Below are 18150 nucleotides of genomic sequence, written 5' to 3'. Positions count from 1 at the left end.
TGAGTTTATCTCGTTTTTCTCTCGTTCGAGTGGCTGCACGAGGAAGCCTCGGACGGACCGAAGACCGAATGACGAGGAGTGAGCGAAGGAGGCAGAGGGCGGGAAGAAACGAACGAACGAAAGAAGGAAAGAAAGAGAGAGAGAGAGGGAAAGAAAGAAAGAAAGAAGAAACGCCGAGGCCTTCGAATATTTAATTACAGCCTGCAAAGACGAGAGACGAGGCGCGTTCTTCGAGGCAAGAGAAGTAACACACCGATCCATACAAGACGACTAACACGAGTTCGGTTCCGAAGGAACGAAACGGACGGGTGAAAAGAACGGTCGAGTGGCTGGTTGACTCCGAGGGAACTCCGGAGTCTCCTCCGGTCTGTGTTTACCCCGTACTTATAATTACTAGCTTCGGTCTCCGAGAGCGAGAGACGAGCAAGAACAACCGCTATTAAGAACTTCTCCCGTATACGGAACACAAAAACTTAAGACAGACGAAACACAGTGTCTGCCTAGCTTCTCCTCACGACCATTATCGGTCTTCGAAATCCACGTGGCGTAGGACATTCCTCGAGTCCAGGAGAGCCGGACTTGGACAAGCCTGGCAACCCGTCTTCCAGCTTATTCTCGAAGCTTGTGGCCCCGATCGACGAGAGCTGATTCCCTCGGTAAAAATAAACTCCCGGTAATGTCGTTTGTCGGAGTGTCTTGATCCCGGAGTCCCAACGTTTCTTCCGAACTGACGCGGGTCAAAGTGGTATTCCTATTCCCCCTAGACAACTTTTCTACAGAAGATGTAAACAAAGCGAAAGCAGTCGACGTCACAGCGCGGTCGTGGGTCCGATCCTGAATTGGCCTCGGTGTCGCAAGAGTACGGGTGTCGGGGAAGTCGGGCTAAATATACAAGGAGGTGGCACATGTGTACCGACGATTAATACACGTAGGAGTGAGTCTCGGCGATACGGAGAGGTGCGTGCGTGCACACAATGGTAAAAAGCTCGGTGTGTGTACGCGGAGGAGGAAGAGGAGCGCGGATCAGGCGGCGAGTCGGTGTGTTGATAGTCGGGCGCGCGCGGAGCGGAAAGGGGTATACGGCCATGTTGGTGAGGATGTGGCCAATGGCGCGAGGAGCACCTGCCTCTCGGATTCGTGTGTGCATGCGTGTGTGGGCGTGAGTGAGTGGCGTGCGTGCTTGCACTCCGTCGGCGTTTCGCCGCGTGCTTCGAGGCGCCCAGGGTGGCCGAGGAGGAGGCGACGTCGCGGGCTGCACAGTCGATTGGTCACCCGTCCACCTCTCGACGGTCACCTCGAATCCGCTTTCATTTGCACCGCGTTAACGACGCAACGACAACTCGCCGGTATGCCAGCGTCGCGCTAATCAGCGCGATTGTTCACCACCGATTCCGTATCTATCCGCAACTTTTTATCGTACACTCGCGCTCTTATCGAACGTCAACCATCTCTATAGATCTTCGCTCACCTCCCGATAACGAGCTCGACGATTATTCGATTTCACCCGGTTTTACGTAACCGTATTTTTTTTTCTTTTTATTTTTTTATCGGTGTACATGTATTCAACGTGCCTGTAGAGACGTGTATCTCTGCCCACGGTCAAAGGATCTTATTCGCAGTATCCAGATGCAGCGATTGATTTGATTAACTTGATTGATCGCTTCGTTAGACAAGCTAGATTACATTTTCCAACGGGAGTAATCTAAATATACCTCGGGTATACTTCACATTATCTCTGGTACGCTCGGGGAAGTTGTTGTTGCAGATGAGGTATAGAAATTAGAAGATCGAACGGAATTTGTTTTCAATTCAACGACGGCTGGCAGGTCCGACGAGTAAAATTTCAATGAAAGGAGGTCGTTATTCGTGAAATAATTATAGGAATAGGTTCACCTTGTCTAATTTCTACTCAAAGAACGTTCGTAATCGTACGTTACCATAAGTTAAGTACGATACCATACGGTAAGTTAATACCATGGCAGATCGATAGTTGTTATTCGTCAACGAAAGCATCGACAACTTTCGAGATTCACTGTCTTCGTGAAATCAGAAACTGATTGTTATACTTGAATATTTGCTTCCGATAAAGGCTGCAATCCAAACAACGTCGAAAAATTGTCATCTCCGTTGTAATACAGTCTATTGAATACGAGAATCTGTGAGTGTAGAATATTACACCTGCGATCGAAATTCAAAACCGGGTGAGCAAATGACGAGGAATAAATTTGCAACGACGAGAAAAGAGGACCCGGAACGGTGCGTGATAACTCCAAGCCCAGCGCACGGCTTGCTCGCTGGAAGAAAGTTGTTACTCTGGTGCGACGTCATATTCGTGCAACTTCCGATCTTCGTCCATGTCATCCACCCTCCGAATGCGTTGATACATCTCTCCGACGTGCGATTCTCGGTTCCCTGACCTTGCCGCGTATCTGAAAGCCTCCGCTTCTTTGGCGTCGGCGTTCCGCTCTCATCGCGCGAGCGAAAGAATCCGCCTGGCGACTCGGTGGCAAAAACGAACCTCGCCTTCGGAGGCGTCCCGGACACTCGTTATACTTGCGCCGGCGGGTATCCACCACTTTAACTATTTACCCGAGGCCGGGAGACGTCGACTTCACCGCGGGATCTAGGAACCTTGGAACGACGAGGATCGCCGCTCTGCCGGCTCGGCCCTCCGAACGCCCGCTCCCATCTCTCGTCCACCATAATAATTTCCGGAGGTTTTTATTTCTTCTCAGGCAGTTGCCGGCAACGGCCTATGGGCTGCCGGTACGGCCTGTTATTAGCGTCCGGTGCTCGACCTAAGTCGTTATTGCCTCGACTACGCCGCGGCTGCACTCGCCGGTGCGCGAGGATCACCGCGCCTCCAGGAGAAGAGGGATTGGTCGGCCCTCGGCCCGTCCCCATCCCCTCGACGAAAGGGCCATTCTTTCGGAGGGCCTCTCGCGGCGCTCGATCCGCGGAGATATGCGGAAATTATCAGCGGCCGATTCGTTAATCGATAAGCGAGGGACTCGGACTCGCGATCGGTGTCCCGGCTCAGCCGCGTCGTGTCCGCCTCCAACTTATCGAGAATGATCGCTCAATTCCCCGACATCAATCACCGGCTCGACCACCGCGGCTGTAACTCTCCGTCGCGACTCGACCGCCTCGCGACGGTCACCCGGCACCCGGTCCGGGTAGTAAACCGTCTTTACGACTCTCCGTTTGTTCGTTCGCTCGTCGTTCCAGCGCCTGCTTTTTTCGTCCCGTGCAGCGACTCGGAAAAAAACGGAATACGTTTCGCTCGCGCCCACCCGGCTCACCCCTAATTACAAACCGAAACACACGTCCGCGGCGCCTCTTCAGCGACTTCTTCTTACCTCGTATCCTCGACGCGGGAACAACTCCGCGGCGGCTGTGAGACAGCCAATAAAAATTTCAGACCCAACCTGCAGTCCCTCGGAGCTGACCACAGCCGGGACGCGAAATCCGGAGGCAGTAATGCACGGGGATGACGTGTGCGGATAATTGCAGTAGTTGCAGCCACCGACTAGCGCGGCCGGGGTTGCGGTCGCGAACGGTGTCACCGGGCTCTCACACCCTTAATCAAATTCAAACGCCGTGCACCGCGGTGCCAACGTACGAACCCCGTGCCACCTTCACGCCCTCTCTCCTGTATCCCGTCTCTGATGAAATTATGGTCGACTGCACTCTGTTTTCGAAACACCGGTCAGCTATTACCTCCTACTACTACTACCTTACCCTCTGCGCAGAATGGAACACGCGAATACACGCGGCGTGTGGTTAATCGAGCCGCGAAACCTTCCTGCTTTCTTCGATTTACTTCATCGATCATCGCTATTTGAAAATGATAACCTTATAAATAGGACGGATTTTTTCTCGGACCTTGAACACCGTTACCACCTAACGATCGTGCTCAAGCCCCAGCTTGCGGGCCCCGTGGAAATCACCGAGAGGGGGGACAGAGATTCGTATTACGGGAGGGATGCATCGATACTCTCTGCACTTGCCTGCATGCTTGGTAGTATCGCGCTCATGCATCGCGTCGGTATCCTCTTGCTTTGTCCTCAACTTCGTCGATGTTCAACTTAATCCAACTTGAGGTTGGCCTCGTCAAACTTCACCTCTCTCATTTTCGAACAATGTCTGCAAACTCGATCCAGTACGTTTAAAAAAGAAATGTAGTAAAATTATTCGTTGCGTGGAAATTGAAACGACCGTCACACGCATTGGCGCTATATGTTATAACACACCTCGAGTTTCTGGATTGGTCATCCCAGTCCGGGCGGGAAGGAGGAAAGCCGTTAAAGATGTATAGCTGGTAATCGTTTTGATGGTTCCTGTAGGACACAGGGCTCCCCGGAGAGCGGCGAGGATCGTTTCCTAAGAGCACCGGTTGCAATTTTTATGAGGTAGTCGGTAGACCGATTCCTTGGCGAGCCTGTGTTTGTGCGCATAGCTGATTCTGAGTACAGAACCACCCTGGGACCACGAAAGGTTCGATTGGGGGCAGCGACGTTGCGGGGGTCGGGAGAAATGTATGAATATCTATATTCGCGATGTTTCCAATCGGTGTAAAGAAGAAAAAAGATGGATAGTTAAGAGGAGGGCGAGGGAGAGAGGGCGAGAAAAAGAAAGGAGCAAGCAGGCAGGCATGAGAAAACCCCTTGGAAAATATGAAAGCATAAACCGATCGGCCACACCGATATAATACGAAATCATACATAATGCAGGGGTGTAATGGACGGAATGCGTTATCTCGAAATGGTTTTACAAGGGAGACATCCCTCGTGTACATAAACTTAGCATACCGCCAACGCCGGTATACACGTGCATGCATACATCCGTACAACACACTTACATACCTACCCGCGGAGAGGAGAGGAGAGGAGCAAGCTCCTGCAACCTCGCCGTTATAGAAAGGGCGCGCAATCATACCGCCGAGAATGGAATCGGGAAATAATGCGACGATATATCAACCCCGTATGTAGTATACAGGGTGAAAAAGAAAGAAGAAAAATCAGACGAACCGGAGAAAAGGTGCTCGGCAGGACGAAACAACTGTACAGAGGGAAGAGGAAAGAGCCGAGCGAAACCGGGCAATATACGGAGTATATGCATGCATGTATATCTACGCAAAGGTCCTTCTGGGGAAATAAAAATCCTGCAGGCTTGATAATGCCGAAGTGCGGGCGTTCGTTGCAGGTCGCCTCTTTTCGTTCTCCTCGATATCGAGAGACCAAGATATTCGAAGGTCCGGCTCGTCGTAATGACCTCAATCAATAACGGCGTTCGGCCGAGGCGGTTCATCTCTTCTTTCCTCCTCTTCCCTCCTCTTCCCTCCTCTCCTCCTCTCCTCCGTCATGGTACAGGCTCGTTAATGCGGCCCGCGGAAACGTGCGGAGCCGTGTTGCGTTCCGCCGTTCCGTTCCCACCGACTTGCCCTCCCTCCGGGGCACGGCGCGAGCTTTTTTTCAACCGAAGAGCCGGAGACCAGGCGGTATTTGATTACGACGCCCCCCGTCGATCGGCCGTGTAAAACCGCCTCGACGTTGTGCCGAGCCGACGCCGCGTATCCCGCGCCGTGTATCTTCGCGTGTATCCGACACGCGTGTCTTTTTCACTTTTTTCTACGCCACCGCCGAATGAAAACGTATCTCCCGTCGTCCTTCTGCGGGCAAGAGCGGCGACGGAGGTCGGGTCAGAGGCGTATCGGCCTTGAATCTCGCGTCCCCTTCGCACATGCATCATCTTCCGGCGGAAATAGCTGAACCCCGGATTAATTCTCCTCCGTTTCACTTCCGGCGATCATCGTGCGCCGGGCTTTCCCGACTTCAAACGCGTTCGATTTAATCAGGAATTATCTGTTCTCGAATATCCCGCGAATCCCTCAGGTTTTTATACTCGCCATTCCCTGGGTGGTTCACCTCAACTTTATGTCCTCTTCGCCACGGCGTTTAGTTTGTAAATACACGTATACGAAGTGCCGTGTCGTCGCATTTGCCGCGGTTCTCGGACCCTGTAACAGAATACGTAAGGTCCTTCGTCTAATTTGCATACCGGTTTATTAATTACGATCTTGTATCCCCCTCGGCTCTCGGCCATTTGATTCCCGTCAAAAGTTTCCCCTTATTATCGTTACTTTTTATTTGTCCTGCACGTTTCTGTTCTTTGATTTTCTGTTTTTTTTTTCTTTCTTTATTCTTACTTATCCAAGACTTGATATGCCCCAAGCCAAATCGACCCGTCCTCGACGAGTGTCGTGAATAAAAAAATGTGGAATGAAGGTAGCAAGATAATGAAATAAAAATAATCTTAACGGGAAAGAATGGTAATAAAAGAGTGAAGAAAGAATATTTATTCTACAGATCGATTCTAATAAAATTTTTATTTTTCTGTTACAGGTAAGCTTTGAATTTGCAGAATGCAGTTCGTGAGTAAACCTATAACATACTGTAACTATAGTATGTTGCTTTAAAAATAAGGGGTCCTCCGAGTTATAAGGCAAACGCAGAGAAACGTAGAAAATACAGGGCAAAATCATACATTACGAAAATACATGCTCTCGAGTTAAAGTCTGGAAAAAGACTGTTTCTACAATAATAATAATAATAATAATAATTGGCGCGGCAATCCAGTAAAGAAGCAACGACACCTACACATATATAGTACGCGATACACACGTTCCTGTAATCTGGAAATTGGTATGGCATTTGAATCGAATTTTTTTTTCCTTCCGTTTCTGCTTTCTTTTTTAAATTTGTAATTTCGGGGGAAAACAGATGTGGAAGGGCTAGTAGTTATTCAGAAATCCCATTTCAAGTTATCCCCGGGCGAAGATTGGTGGCCGGCTGAAGATCTCCCTATCCGAATGCAATCTAGAACGCATTTGCGGGCGTCCTGTAGGACGAATACATCTCCTAGGATATTATAGAATAGAATGGGAGGGCGAGCGGGCGTCGCAAGGTGGTAAGAGTAGGCCTCCGAGGCCCATAACCCCATCAGGGCTCGTCCCAGGGGCGGCATAACCTGGCCCTGCCTGCGTTCCGTGCCCCGACCTAGCCGACCTGATAGTTCTGCGGTCTAAATCGCCCGACCCCTTTTTTGGCGGTATCCGCGCTGGAAAAGAGCTTTTAGTTACTCGCCTGAGACCCTCGCCCATCAGCCGGAATGGGATCGCGTCCCGATTAGCATTTCCAGTACAGATTGAAAGTCGGCGAAGACCGGGAGGCGGTCGCTTCCTTGGATTCCCATCGCCGACGAGGGGGAGGAAGGAGGGCGGAAAAGTGGCGAGCTTGCAGGAAACACGTCTACGACTGCGGCTCGCGTCCGGTTATATCTCGTAAATACGTTCTCGCTGAGAGGATTGTTGTCGGTCGGGCTCTTGTAACCTGAAATGTATAAACATGACGTCCCGTCGTACCGGCGACAACCCCGCGACCGGAGATGTCACAATGCATCAAGACGAACACGCGCCTCTGGTGCGCACTGACGTCGCAAGCTTCGTGATTTTTCGCACGCGAAAGCGCCGCGCTGCGGAAATATTAGCGTTCTGTTTTTGTCCGCATCCCCCGCAGCGATCCGGTCGTCGATTCTGACGCTGCACGTTTCGTTTCGCGTACCCGATGCGTATGGTGCGCTCGGTTTTTATCACACCGCGCAGAGGCCTCGATCGGAATGTCCGCGAATAAGCTACCCGCACACGAACCGGTGCGTCGGTGGTTGTATGCGAAATACGAAATGCGAAATGCATGTTGCTGCACTGACGGCTCCGAGTTTAGATTCGAGCCATTCATTCAGAACGCTGCACGGTATGCCCGCGGCTCTATTTGCGTAACACATTTTCCGGCCCATAATATTTCGCAATATCCATCGCTGATGGTTGTCCAATTATTTAGAAACTAACCAAACCACGCATTGCGCAAGCGACGAGGTAACCGAAGTCAATGCGTTTCGTGGCACGTCACAGTCAAGGGAGCTCTTCACGATGTCGTGCAAGGGTCTTGGGTCTTAGGGTCGCGCATTATTCAGGGGTTCACAATTTTACCCCTAGTTGTTCAATAATGCTGAAGGGTAAGTAATTTCTCGGGGGTGAAGGAGTCAGATCCCCTGAGAAAGAGTTAGGAGAGAGGAGCGGATTTGAAACGGGGAAAGGGTGAGGATTAGTAAATGATGTTGGGCAATCGCTTGTTGAATGACGCAGACGAGAGATAAAATCAAGCTCTCACCGAGCGAGCGTAAGAAATTTCATATACTGGGGTAAAAATTGAATCAGTTTACAAAAGTTGCAAACAAAAAAATCAACGTTTCAGTCAGTGGTCATTTCCAAAGCGAAAGATTCAGCCTTGCTGCCAAAATCAAGTGTGTGGGTTGTGTATGTTTTAGATCCAGTCAGAATATAAAAACAAAAAATCAATATTTCGCAACCAAAACTTCCGTTCGAATCTGATGGAAATCGGGAACAGCATCGAGGAGAGAAAACATAATGAACCACGAACCGCGTTATCCGCCCACAAAAATTTCTACAAACTTGAATGAGACCATTTTCCGCGAGCGATGCGTAGCGACGCGTCGAAACGAAACTGCGCGGTTTATTTTCGACGGCGTAGGATGAAGAGGACGGAGGCGGGTGTTCGCGATATTGCGGAATATGTTTTCCGTCCGCAGCCACCTCTAAATTGCAGAAAACTCAGAGCAAACGGCGCACGGGTCGAGAGGACGACGCAAACTGACTAGACGAACGCTCGCCTCCTCGTTGAGCCGATATTTCAACCACACCGGACACATCGGAAGTCGGCTTGGTGATGACTGGGGACTGACCAACAGTCTATATGTATACCTGGTGGATCGCGAGCCAAGAGGATCCAGTGCGAGTAATCGCGAGATCGGGAATCGATGGTTTTTGGTGTCAGCGGGGTGGGATTTCTTCGGAGCGAGGAAGAATCGATCGCTGCGCGGAATCGGAGGCTGTAGTTGGGCAGATAGTGCTAATCAGAGAGATCGCGTGGCATCCCTCGGCCGCAATGCATCACGGACGGCGCGGTTTCGCGATACCGCCGCGACTCCTATTGTTATTCATATATTCCGTATCACGTCTGCTCATGCGGACCCACACCCCCAGGGTGAACGACGCACCTACGCACCCGCCGCCTCGTTAATAGCCAGGCACCCTCGCCCCAGGCCGAGACCCGCGAAAACCGTTCGTCCGATCTTTGACGGATCCGCACGCGTTGCTCGTTCATCCACCGATAATCGCGCTGCTGCCACAAGGAAGGCTAGCCTCACGCGAGCCGTTTTTCGACCTCCACCCTTCGTCCCTTTTCACTTACCGATCCACCTCGAAGCCCTTCGAAGTAATCGAGATCGTCCGATCGAAATTCCGGGGATAATGCACTTTGCTGCATATATTCTTCGGTAATTGCTGACAAGGCTCGACTCTCTCAAGCGAAATCTAATCGCGACTCGGAGACCGGAGATTGTTGGGGTCAACAAGACGCCTTGCTCCTCGAGCCAGCTGCCAAGAATTTATTTTTTCTACCTCTCTTTTACTTCGGCACAAAATTCCCGAGTGCTCGAGCATCCATTCGCCTGAATTGCGACTTGTTTCGTATAATACGTATTTGAGGAAAATATTCGATCGATTTAAACGGTATTGATTGACCGGTTTATTTTCATTGCTGATTGCGAATCGGATTATACTGAGATTTTCTGTCTGTTCGTGTTTCCGAGAAAATTCACGGCTAAACGAGCAGATATGTAAACACTTTTTTTTTTTAACAACCGTTCGAACTTGAAATATTCTCAGAAACGTGACGTGACGGAAAAACTATGCAAACACATCCGTTCAATACGTTAAAAATACGGGAAAGAAAGGAACAAGAAACTTTGTCATAAACCAGAGTTCTTTCGCGAAACGGCAAGACAAGACTCGAAGACGGTAATCCGCGCACAGCTCCTGGCTACAACTCCAAATATAATCGGTGTAAAAAACAGTCCGTTGTTGCTCACGGACGCGAGTGCAGGTCGAGAATACCTTCGGATTCTTTTTCTTTCACTCCACCATTGGCGCATGAATAATTGACCGATGCAAACGCGGGCGAAGACTGGTTACGTGTCCGCCCGTCGTCTACCTACTCGAGCGAAAATTTTTCGTCAGGCAAACAAGTCGCGGCGCGATGTCGGATCGCATAAAGTCAGCGCGAGTCTATTCATCATGCGCGGCGGCGATCGCGAGATACTCGAAAGGTGGGTCCAGCCTCGATAATAATGTACTCGGTAGATTTTCTGGACCCACCATCGATGCGCCGCGTCTCTGGTTAATCGAGTTCGCGGGCGTAACGCGTTCCGGTTTCGGTTTTCGTCGCCGCGTATTTCAGCCGCGGCGCGGCTGCGAAAGGCGGGGCTCGATTGCGCCGGTGCCGCTCATTGTCTCGGTTAATTAAGTTTGTGAAATTCAGCCGTGGCCTCCGGCGGCTCCATATCCGCAACCCGCAACCGCGCCGCACAATCGCTCGTCTCCGTTCGATCCGTTGTTCCCGGCGCCGTTCGGTTCTCTCCTCTCCCCCTCCCTGCGCGGCTCCGGCTCCGTTTCGCGCTGTAAAAACCCTCGACGGCGTCATTATCGTTATTTAATATCCCGTCATTAGCGAGCTGGGCTAGCGCAGCGACTCGCCCAGTTGTTTATGTACCGCACCGTAGTCCGGCGACATGTCGTTGAGAGTCCGATGCTCCCTTTTTGCGGGGTGTAACCTACGGACGCGAGGATCGACGAGGAGCGAGAAAAGGGTTGCGACGAGAAAAGCTCCAGCCAGCCCCCTCCAAAAAGTGATACCTCGTCGATTGCGGAGAATATGCATATAATCTAATTCGGAACCAACGTCCCACCACGGTTATACGTATCCTCGTGTGCGAGTGACGGATTGACAGGGGAATATATTTTTATGCGGGTGAAGCCTCATTGAATAATCCTCGAGCTGTTTTATGGCTGCACTCGGTGCACCCCGCTCGTCCCGTAACGTCACGTAGGTAATGCATGAATTTGAACTCGGCGTTGCGCGGCACTGTATCAGCCTGCACCCGGCTTACCGGACCGCCCGGTAAAATGGGGTGGGTCACCACCCGGGCTCGATCCACCAGATTGTCTGCGCCCAGATACGCGCTCGTGTTTACTCGTTTTCGAGGCCCATTACGCTCCGTATTCCGGTTATTGACGGATCGCGTTTTTATTCCAGGTTGTATTTCACCACGCGGGTTTTTACTCGCAGGTACTCTCCGCTCCCCTCGCGGTCCGAATCGATTTCGACGAATCCAATTGACCGTGAGATCGGACGAGTTTTTTTCGAATCGCTTAGCGCGGTCATTGATCGTCACTCCGCTTTCTTGTACACGCGTGCACGTATCTCCGAAACGATCGTAAATCAAACACTCAACTATCTTTCTTGGACAAAAATTAACCGGAATTTGAACTCGGACTGTTCGAAAACCAGTTATGGCGCCTGTGACTCGGTCGAATCAGGACGCGCAATCATCGACACAATCGCCTCCGAGGAGCTCGAGGCGTTGCCAGAAGCCGTGACAATCACCTGTCTATTATCGTGGGTTGACCGGTGTGCGCAGGTGCGCTGGAAATCGTTAATCAGCACCGAGCCGTGTTAATTAACCCGTGAATCTCATAACCACGGACATTAATTGCCTCTAAAGACGTTGCGCAGCGTTGCGCGCCGCTTTGTATTCCGCGAGAACTCCGTCTCCTTCGACTTTTTACTCCTCCGTATTTTCGCACCTTTCAACCCTTTCGCCACGTACGTTCAGGGCTCGCCTCGGTATTTCACTAATCGATCAACGCGCTCGCAGAATCGATTATCGGCTCCGAACCCCCGGCCTGCATTTGGCCGGCACCACCGACTGTGCCGGGTCGAAAAACTCCACCCCTCATCTCGCGCTGCAGTTTGAAATTTATGGAGCTTCACCGGCGTCCTCATTACGAATGTTGTATTTTATTATAACTCGGTGATATATTGGCAAATTACGTCCGTTGCTGATTGCGTCCGCGCGCATGCAGATATTCGTTGTTTGAAACGTGGCCTCGGGCCGCGGCTGTTTTGTATTTCATAGTTTGAATCCTCGGCGCGTTGTTATAACGCTGGAGCGATGATTTAAACCCCCGCGTCGAGGCCGTCAGTGTGCGCTCGGTTTTCCACCTGGTAGATTATAGAACCGCCGTGCCATCCCGGCGCTCTTTCAACGACGCGAAACTTTCCGAGACCCTTCACCAGAACGGGGCCAATTCGCATTCTGCGAAAGGCGCCCAGCCATGTTTGGAATTTGATTAAAATCGGGCAAGCCTCGGGGGTGGCGGCTCGGTATGTGGGTGGACTCGGGTGACTTCTCCGCTAGTTACAGAGTTATTCGGCTCCTCCTAACCCGCTGATTCCGCCAACTTACCAACTCCCTATAGGTGCTCTCTTAGACGGCGCAAGAATTTTCGCGAAACGATGAAAACTCCCACCGAATTACCAGTCGACGTTAAAATTCATTCGGCAATACCAAATTCCTCCCGGACACTTGCGGATTGATTCGAGAACACACAGCGACAGTGTGAATCAGGGTATAAGGCGGTATTGTTTTTCGGTTCAAGTTCGAAACATGCTGCTTTAATAATCGGAAGAACGGTTGAATGACATCCGAGTTTTTATAGATCGAATGCGAAACCTATGGAATCCCGTGGAAACTACATTCTTGTTCAGATCCGTGCCTTCGTGAAAAACACCCCGTATAGCTGGCGATAAATTATTGAACGGAATGAGAGAGGAGCGTGCGTGGGGGCGACGGTAAGGGTTGCGGGGTTCGTTTTTCGGTAGACGATCCAATATTGCAAACCCAAATTGGTTGGTCTCAATAGAGGTTGCATGCTCCTCGGTAACCCGTATAGCCCATTCCGGGTGCCTCTACGGTGCCATTGCCGGGTGGCGGGTTTAGGATAGGGTCGTATAGCGGCGGGGGTGAGCGGCGGGTTACAAGACGAAATAAATACAATATTATGCAAACGGGGAGGTTGATCGCAGGCGGCAAAGCCTCGAAATCTCGGGAATCCCGAATAAATTGACACTAAACGCTAGGGGCTCCTCGAAGCGAGTGCGAAGAGGACGAGGCGTCGCGGTTCCGGGGCGACAGAGAGAGACGGGGGACGAAAAATATATTGATAGCTTCACAACACGCCGTTCCAATATCACCTAACAGCTATTTCGCTTATAGCCGCCGAGGAGGTTAGGGTCGGACCTGGGCGTGTTTTCCGAAAATCTATGCATAGCTGCGCGGCAATGATAGAGGGTTCGCCCTGTGCCCTTCGACTCCGCTTCCTCCCGACATCCCGGCTGAGCCGAGCTCAGTGCGTAACGGGACCGTTGTACACCAATTTTCTTGTGCCCTCACGGTTTGCGACGGTAGAAAACGGGGCGCAGGGGAGGGCCGGCCACTCGTTGGCAGGTCTTACTCGACTGGTTCGAGTCGAGGCGAGCGAACGAGGCGCGTTTCGCTTATGGGAATACAGATAATTATCACGTTTGAAACGTTCTAGTTGCAGGGCGGGCAGCAGAAACTCCTCCGAATCCAAGGCCCGGGGCGCCAATTCCCGGTTGATGCTTACATCCGAAACCGGCAATCATCCCCGGTCCAAAGTCCCTCAGTCAGTTCTGCTGCTATTTAATTATCCATTTAAACTATGTAATTTAGTCGAATGGATTTCGGACCTACTCGTACTCGGGCAGGGTCGAGATCCGTGAAACCGTAAAGCGTGGGAGTCTCCGACTCCGAATTTCCTCCCCGTTCCACGACTCGATTTTTATATTCCTCCGCGCATTCGTACGCACGTTTCTTCTTTTCGCCAATTTTCAGCGAACGAAGCGAACGGATGGGCGTGGCGGTGCAAAAACTCCCCGACTATCTTTGCGTTTTCCCCCTTCCCTGCCATCTCGTGTGACACGGGCACCTCAATCACGAGTAACGCCCAGACCTGTCATTATCACGCGCGCGACTGCCACGATACCGACACTTCTGCTCCTCGAGCTCACGTTCGACCCTGCGAGAGGGACGAAGAGGGAGTAATGGAACCCCGACAACGAACGCTTGGACATGTTCGGACGCCTCCTCGTCACTTGGCCGCGAGGACGAGGTGGAAAGTGGAACGGCGGGACTACGACGCGGTGAAACAGAGGGACCGCACCTCCTTCATTGTGTCCTCCTGGAAGCCGACGTCGCACCGTCGTCGGAGGGAAGACTCGCCGGGCTAACACGAACCGTGCCGTTCAATCTCGCCTTTACTCTCCGCCTCTCTTCCGTCCCGGGGAAAGAGAGTCTGCTACACCGCTGACCCCTGGGATTGTCTCCCAATTCCATTGATTAGGGGAACTCCGGCTTGTCGACCCCCGCGACGATTGCGTTCCGCTAATGAAACGGCCGGTAATCACGTGGGTCTAATCGACCGCGAGAGATACGAAATTAAAAACTTTCCCCTCGATCGTCAGGTGACGTTGCGGTGTACTCCTTTGTTTCTTCTGCATCTCGAGACGTGACGAGAAGAGAAGGTCCTCTGGTACCCAAAGTTCCGTGCACGATAAGTTCGACGCGCGGTAGGTACGCAGTTGCAGATTCGGACTGTTCAACAGGTAGAAGGTGAGGCTTCTTCCGAGGATCAATCTTTCCGAGAGCTCGAGTATCACCTGTCGCAGCGAGTCCGGGTATAGGGGGAATATTCGACCCGGTGTATCATGGGTAGAGAGGGCGGTTGGTCCGAGGTCCGTCTGGAAGGCAGAGGCTTGAAATAGTTGTTAGTTTGGCTGACTGATAGACGGGCGCGCACGCCTGGTACGGTGACGAAGCAGATCCTGGCGCGATATCTGGCGCTCGGTCTCCTCTCTGCTCTTGCCTCGTCCCTCTCCGAGTCAGCGTTGCACCAGCGTGGCATACCATCTTCAGGTTCCGGCTTATCTGGTATCAAGACAAACTCTCGTAGCTGGCATGTCGCGCTCGCATACCGCCGATGCATTCCATTGTGTTTCTCCATAATTACATACAAAGGGACATCGCGTCCCTTCTGCCGTGACTCATCACGTGGGAAATCTCACGAAGGACACCGCGCGTCTTTGTTCGATTCCGTGCATTCCGTGCCACCGTGCAGGCGCGATTCGACCTCGTTTTGCACGAATTATCGCAGTCCGTGTACTATTCGCTCCGAGGAGACCGGCTCGATGACGTTACGTTCCGGGGTTGAGGAAAGGACGCTGACGTCGCGTCTTCCGTCAAATTCTAGGACAGACGTAATTCCTGACGGAGGTGCACCGAACGCGGCTGGCAACGAGCACCCCCTGGAGGCGAGAGCGTGATGACGAGGCGCGATCTCCGTTGGCTCCCACGCCCCCGACGCCCCCGACGCCCTGCTCGTTAGCCGGAGTCAGCAGCGGACGTCATCGACGTGTCATTCGGAACCCAAGGCGCGCACCGGGTTCATTCCCGCGCCCATCCACGCCCACTGACATCGACCTGACGCAGCATGCGACAAAACGCTCCTCGCAAATTACCGAGACTTCGATCCCGGAGCACCGGCGACGCGACCCTCCGACCTGGGGGGTGGTTGGGTGTGTCGATAATTATACTGAAATCAGAGAACCGTGAAGGCCAATTCGGATTGGTGCCTCGCGATCCGCACCCCTGTTGTAACTTCACGCAGGCTTTTATATCGTTGAAGAGTCTTTTCGGTCGAACGCGTCTTCGTGCCGCGTCTTTTGCCAGTCCGCACCCTCGAGGACGAGGGAATCGGTGAATCCCGACCCGGGGATATTGGCCATGCAAAGACACACGGCTTCCGGCCCTCTCCTCTGATCCGGAAGGAGAATAAGAATAATACCAAAAACGAGGGCGGAACTGCAGCAGCGGAGCAAGTGTATAGGGGAGAGAATTAACCCATTCAGTAGGTGGAAGCGCGGCGAGGAGAGGGAGGGCAAACAAGCGATAAAACGAAAATGAGCGGTAAAAAGACAATATGAAAACGATTTGGGTCGACGATTCTCCGACGGGGTTTTGTCTGGAAGAAGGTGGCGCCTTGTCTTGAGGGAAACCCGGTCTGAGGAGGCGGAAACGATCCGGAGGAAGCGAGCTAAGTGTGTAAATGAGTCCCGGAGTCTCGTCGTCCCGTTATCCCGATTGCCTCGAGACGAGCCCTTCGCAGCCGTTTCTGCACCGCTTGCCACGACTAGGGGTGCCGAATCCCGTGTCCGATTTCTCAAAAGCTGCAGCTTCGGTCAGCTGATTCGGCCCAACTTTTTCCCCCCCACCTCCCGAACGTCTTCCGACTCGCGAACATTGCGAGTGGTTTTCCACAATACACGAAAGTGAACGAACCCCTCCCTTCCCGTCTGCGAGGGTACGTTCTCGGATGCTCGCGGGGTGGTCTCGACCCGCCGCCGGCACTTAAGACTATTGTTTTCAATGTAATTGGATAGCTTCGGCTCGTGCAGGGGAGGAACGACTAGCAGGCAGCCAGAACTCGCTCGGGTGAACGGCAGTCGTCGTCCCCACGAACCTTCGACAATTATCTTGATTGTTTTATGCATATAACAACAGATGAGAGGGGTGGAGGGGGTGGGGGGATTACAAAGAGAGACCGTATTTCTCCGTTCCTCGATAAGCAGCAGCCATCGGTAGCATCGTCCAGCTGAGCTGGTGTCGCGACGCGTTCTTTCCCTTACTTACCCTTACGCGAACTTGAAAAAGTTTCTTCTGAAAATTGCGCGAAGGACTAGGATGTAGAGGGGAATATCCGAGTCGTCTTTTTGCAACCGAGTATCGTGGCACGATATCCCGACAGTCGATACCCGCCTCGTAAGCCAATCCTGAACGCGATAGGGTGTTGAGTTTCAACAGGAGTAGCTCGTCTGAAGGCAGCTGCCTCTTATCCCGCAGTCTCGTCTCAATAACGGCGACGGATGAATGAATGCCGCGGATATTGGGTGGATAGGTTTGTCCTGAAAGACGGCGATCTCCGGTTCTCTGCATGATCTAAGTGGCATAATGGGTAAATATGCCTCTGGGTAATAAATATCGATAATCACTGGGGATCGACTGCGGGGACAAACAGAGAGTTTACGGAGGAGTGCAAGGGGCGGGATAGCGGTGTGAAAATCTGGTGAACCAAAACACCTGATCACGGGAATACGAAGATGTGACATCGATGAAAAGCGCGGGATTCAGCGTTGAATTGAATAAAAAAATGTCGAAACCCTTGCGGCTGGTCGTGAATCTTCTCGTTTTTCGTCGAGAGGAGAAGAGATGATGGCGCCATTCGAGAACGAAGTAACGAGACGTTGAGGTCCCTCTCGCAATTACTGGCAGTTTTTCACTCGATAATGAAGCCGGGTGCCAGGCAGCGTATCTGCGCGTTTCTACAGACATAAACATCGGCGTAGCGCAGCCGCCACAGTTGAGACAAGTTTGTATTTTATCTCGTTTCATCTTGTCCACGTTTATAACTTCCGATCAAGATTACTCTGCCACAGTTGTACCACGCCGCGCGTTAATTAAACTGTAATTTCTCACTCAAACCTCGTAAAATCTGACGACCACGGAGAAACGTGCGGGGTAAACCGATTCCCCTGATGCACTGCGGGCACTTTTTTACTCGGCCTTTGCGTATGGGCGTTTTTCTCGAACAGTTAAACCGTGTGCAGAGAATAAACGGAATTAGCAAGTATTCAAAGGTCAGCGGCTCGCCGTCGTCGGGTCAGCCATCACGCCGCCTCGAGCAAACCATCTGCCCCCGATCCGTCTGACGATAAGACCAGCTTGCAGGGCCAACGACACTTTCTTCCCTTTTTATTATCTCACGACACATAAATATAATAACTCGCTGCAGGTGCGGGACTTGAAAAATTAACGCGCTGCGTACATTTCCAATATGTGACTCAATATCCCCCCCCCCCCCCCCCCCCCTCCCTCATTTCTCTGACTGCGGATTGTATTTATTACTCCCTGGTGCAGCGAGGGAAAAATCCCGGAAAACTTTTTCCCAAGCTGAGCTTAAGGCTGGAAAAGGTCTTGAAAAAATTCCATGAACAGTAAAAGTAACGATACGTAGTATGAATTCTGAATAAGAATAAC

The 18150-nt window shown here is 51.9% G+C and overlaps 1 protein-coding gene across 3 annotated transcripts in view; it reads left to right on the top strand.

The window, feature by feature from the left end:
• hth (homothorax) overlaps positions 1–18150 on the top strand; it is a 286555-nt gene that overhangs the window by 210613 nt on the left and 57792 nt on the right. The window lies entirely within an intron of this gene.

The sequence above is a fragment of the Neodiprion pinetum genome, chromosome 2 (assembly GCF_021155775.2).
Source record: "Neodiprion pinetum isolate iyNeoPine1 chromosome 2, iyNeoPine1.2, whole genome shotgun sequence".
In the NCBI taxonomy this organism is placed as follows: Eukaryota; Metazoa; Arthropoda; class Insecta; order Hymenoptera; family Diprionidae; genus Neodiprion; species Neodiprion pinetum.
The sequence above is the reverse complement of the archived record's forward strand: the minus strand, read 5'-3'. Positions and strand labels throughout refer to the sequence as shown.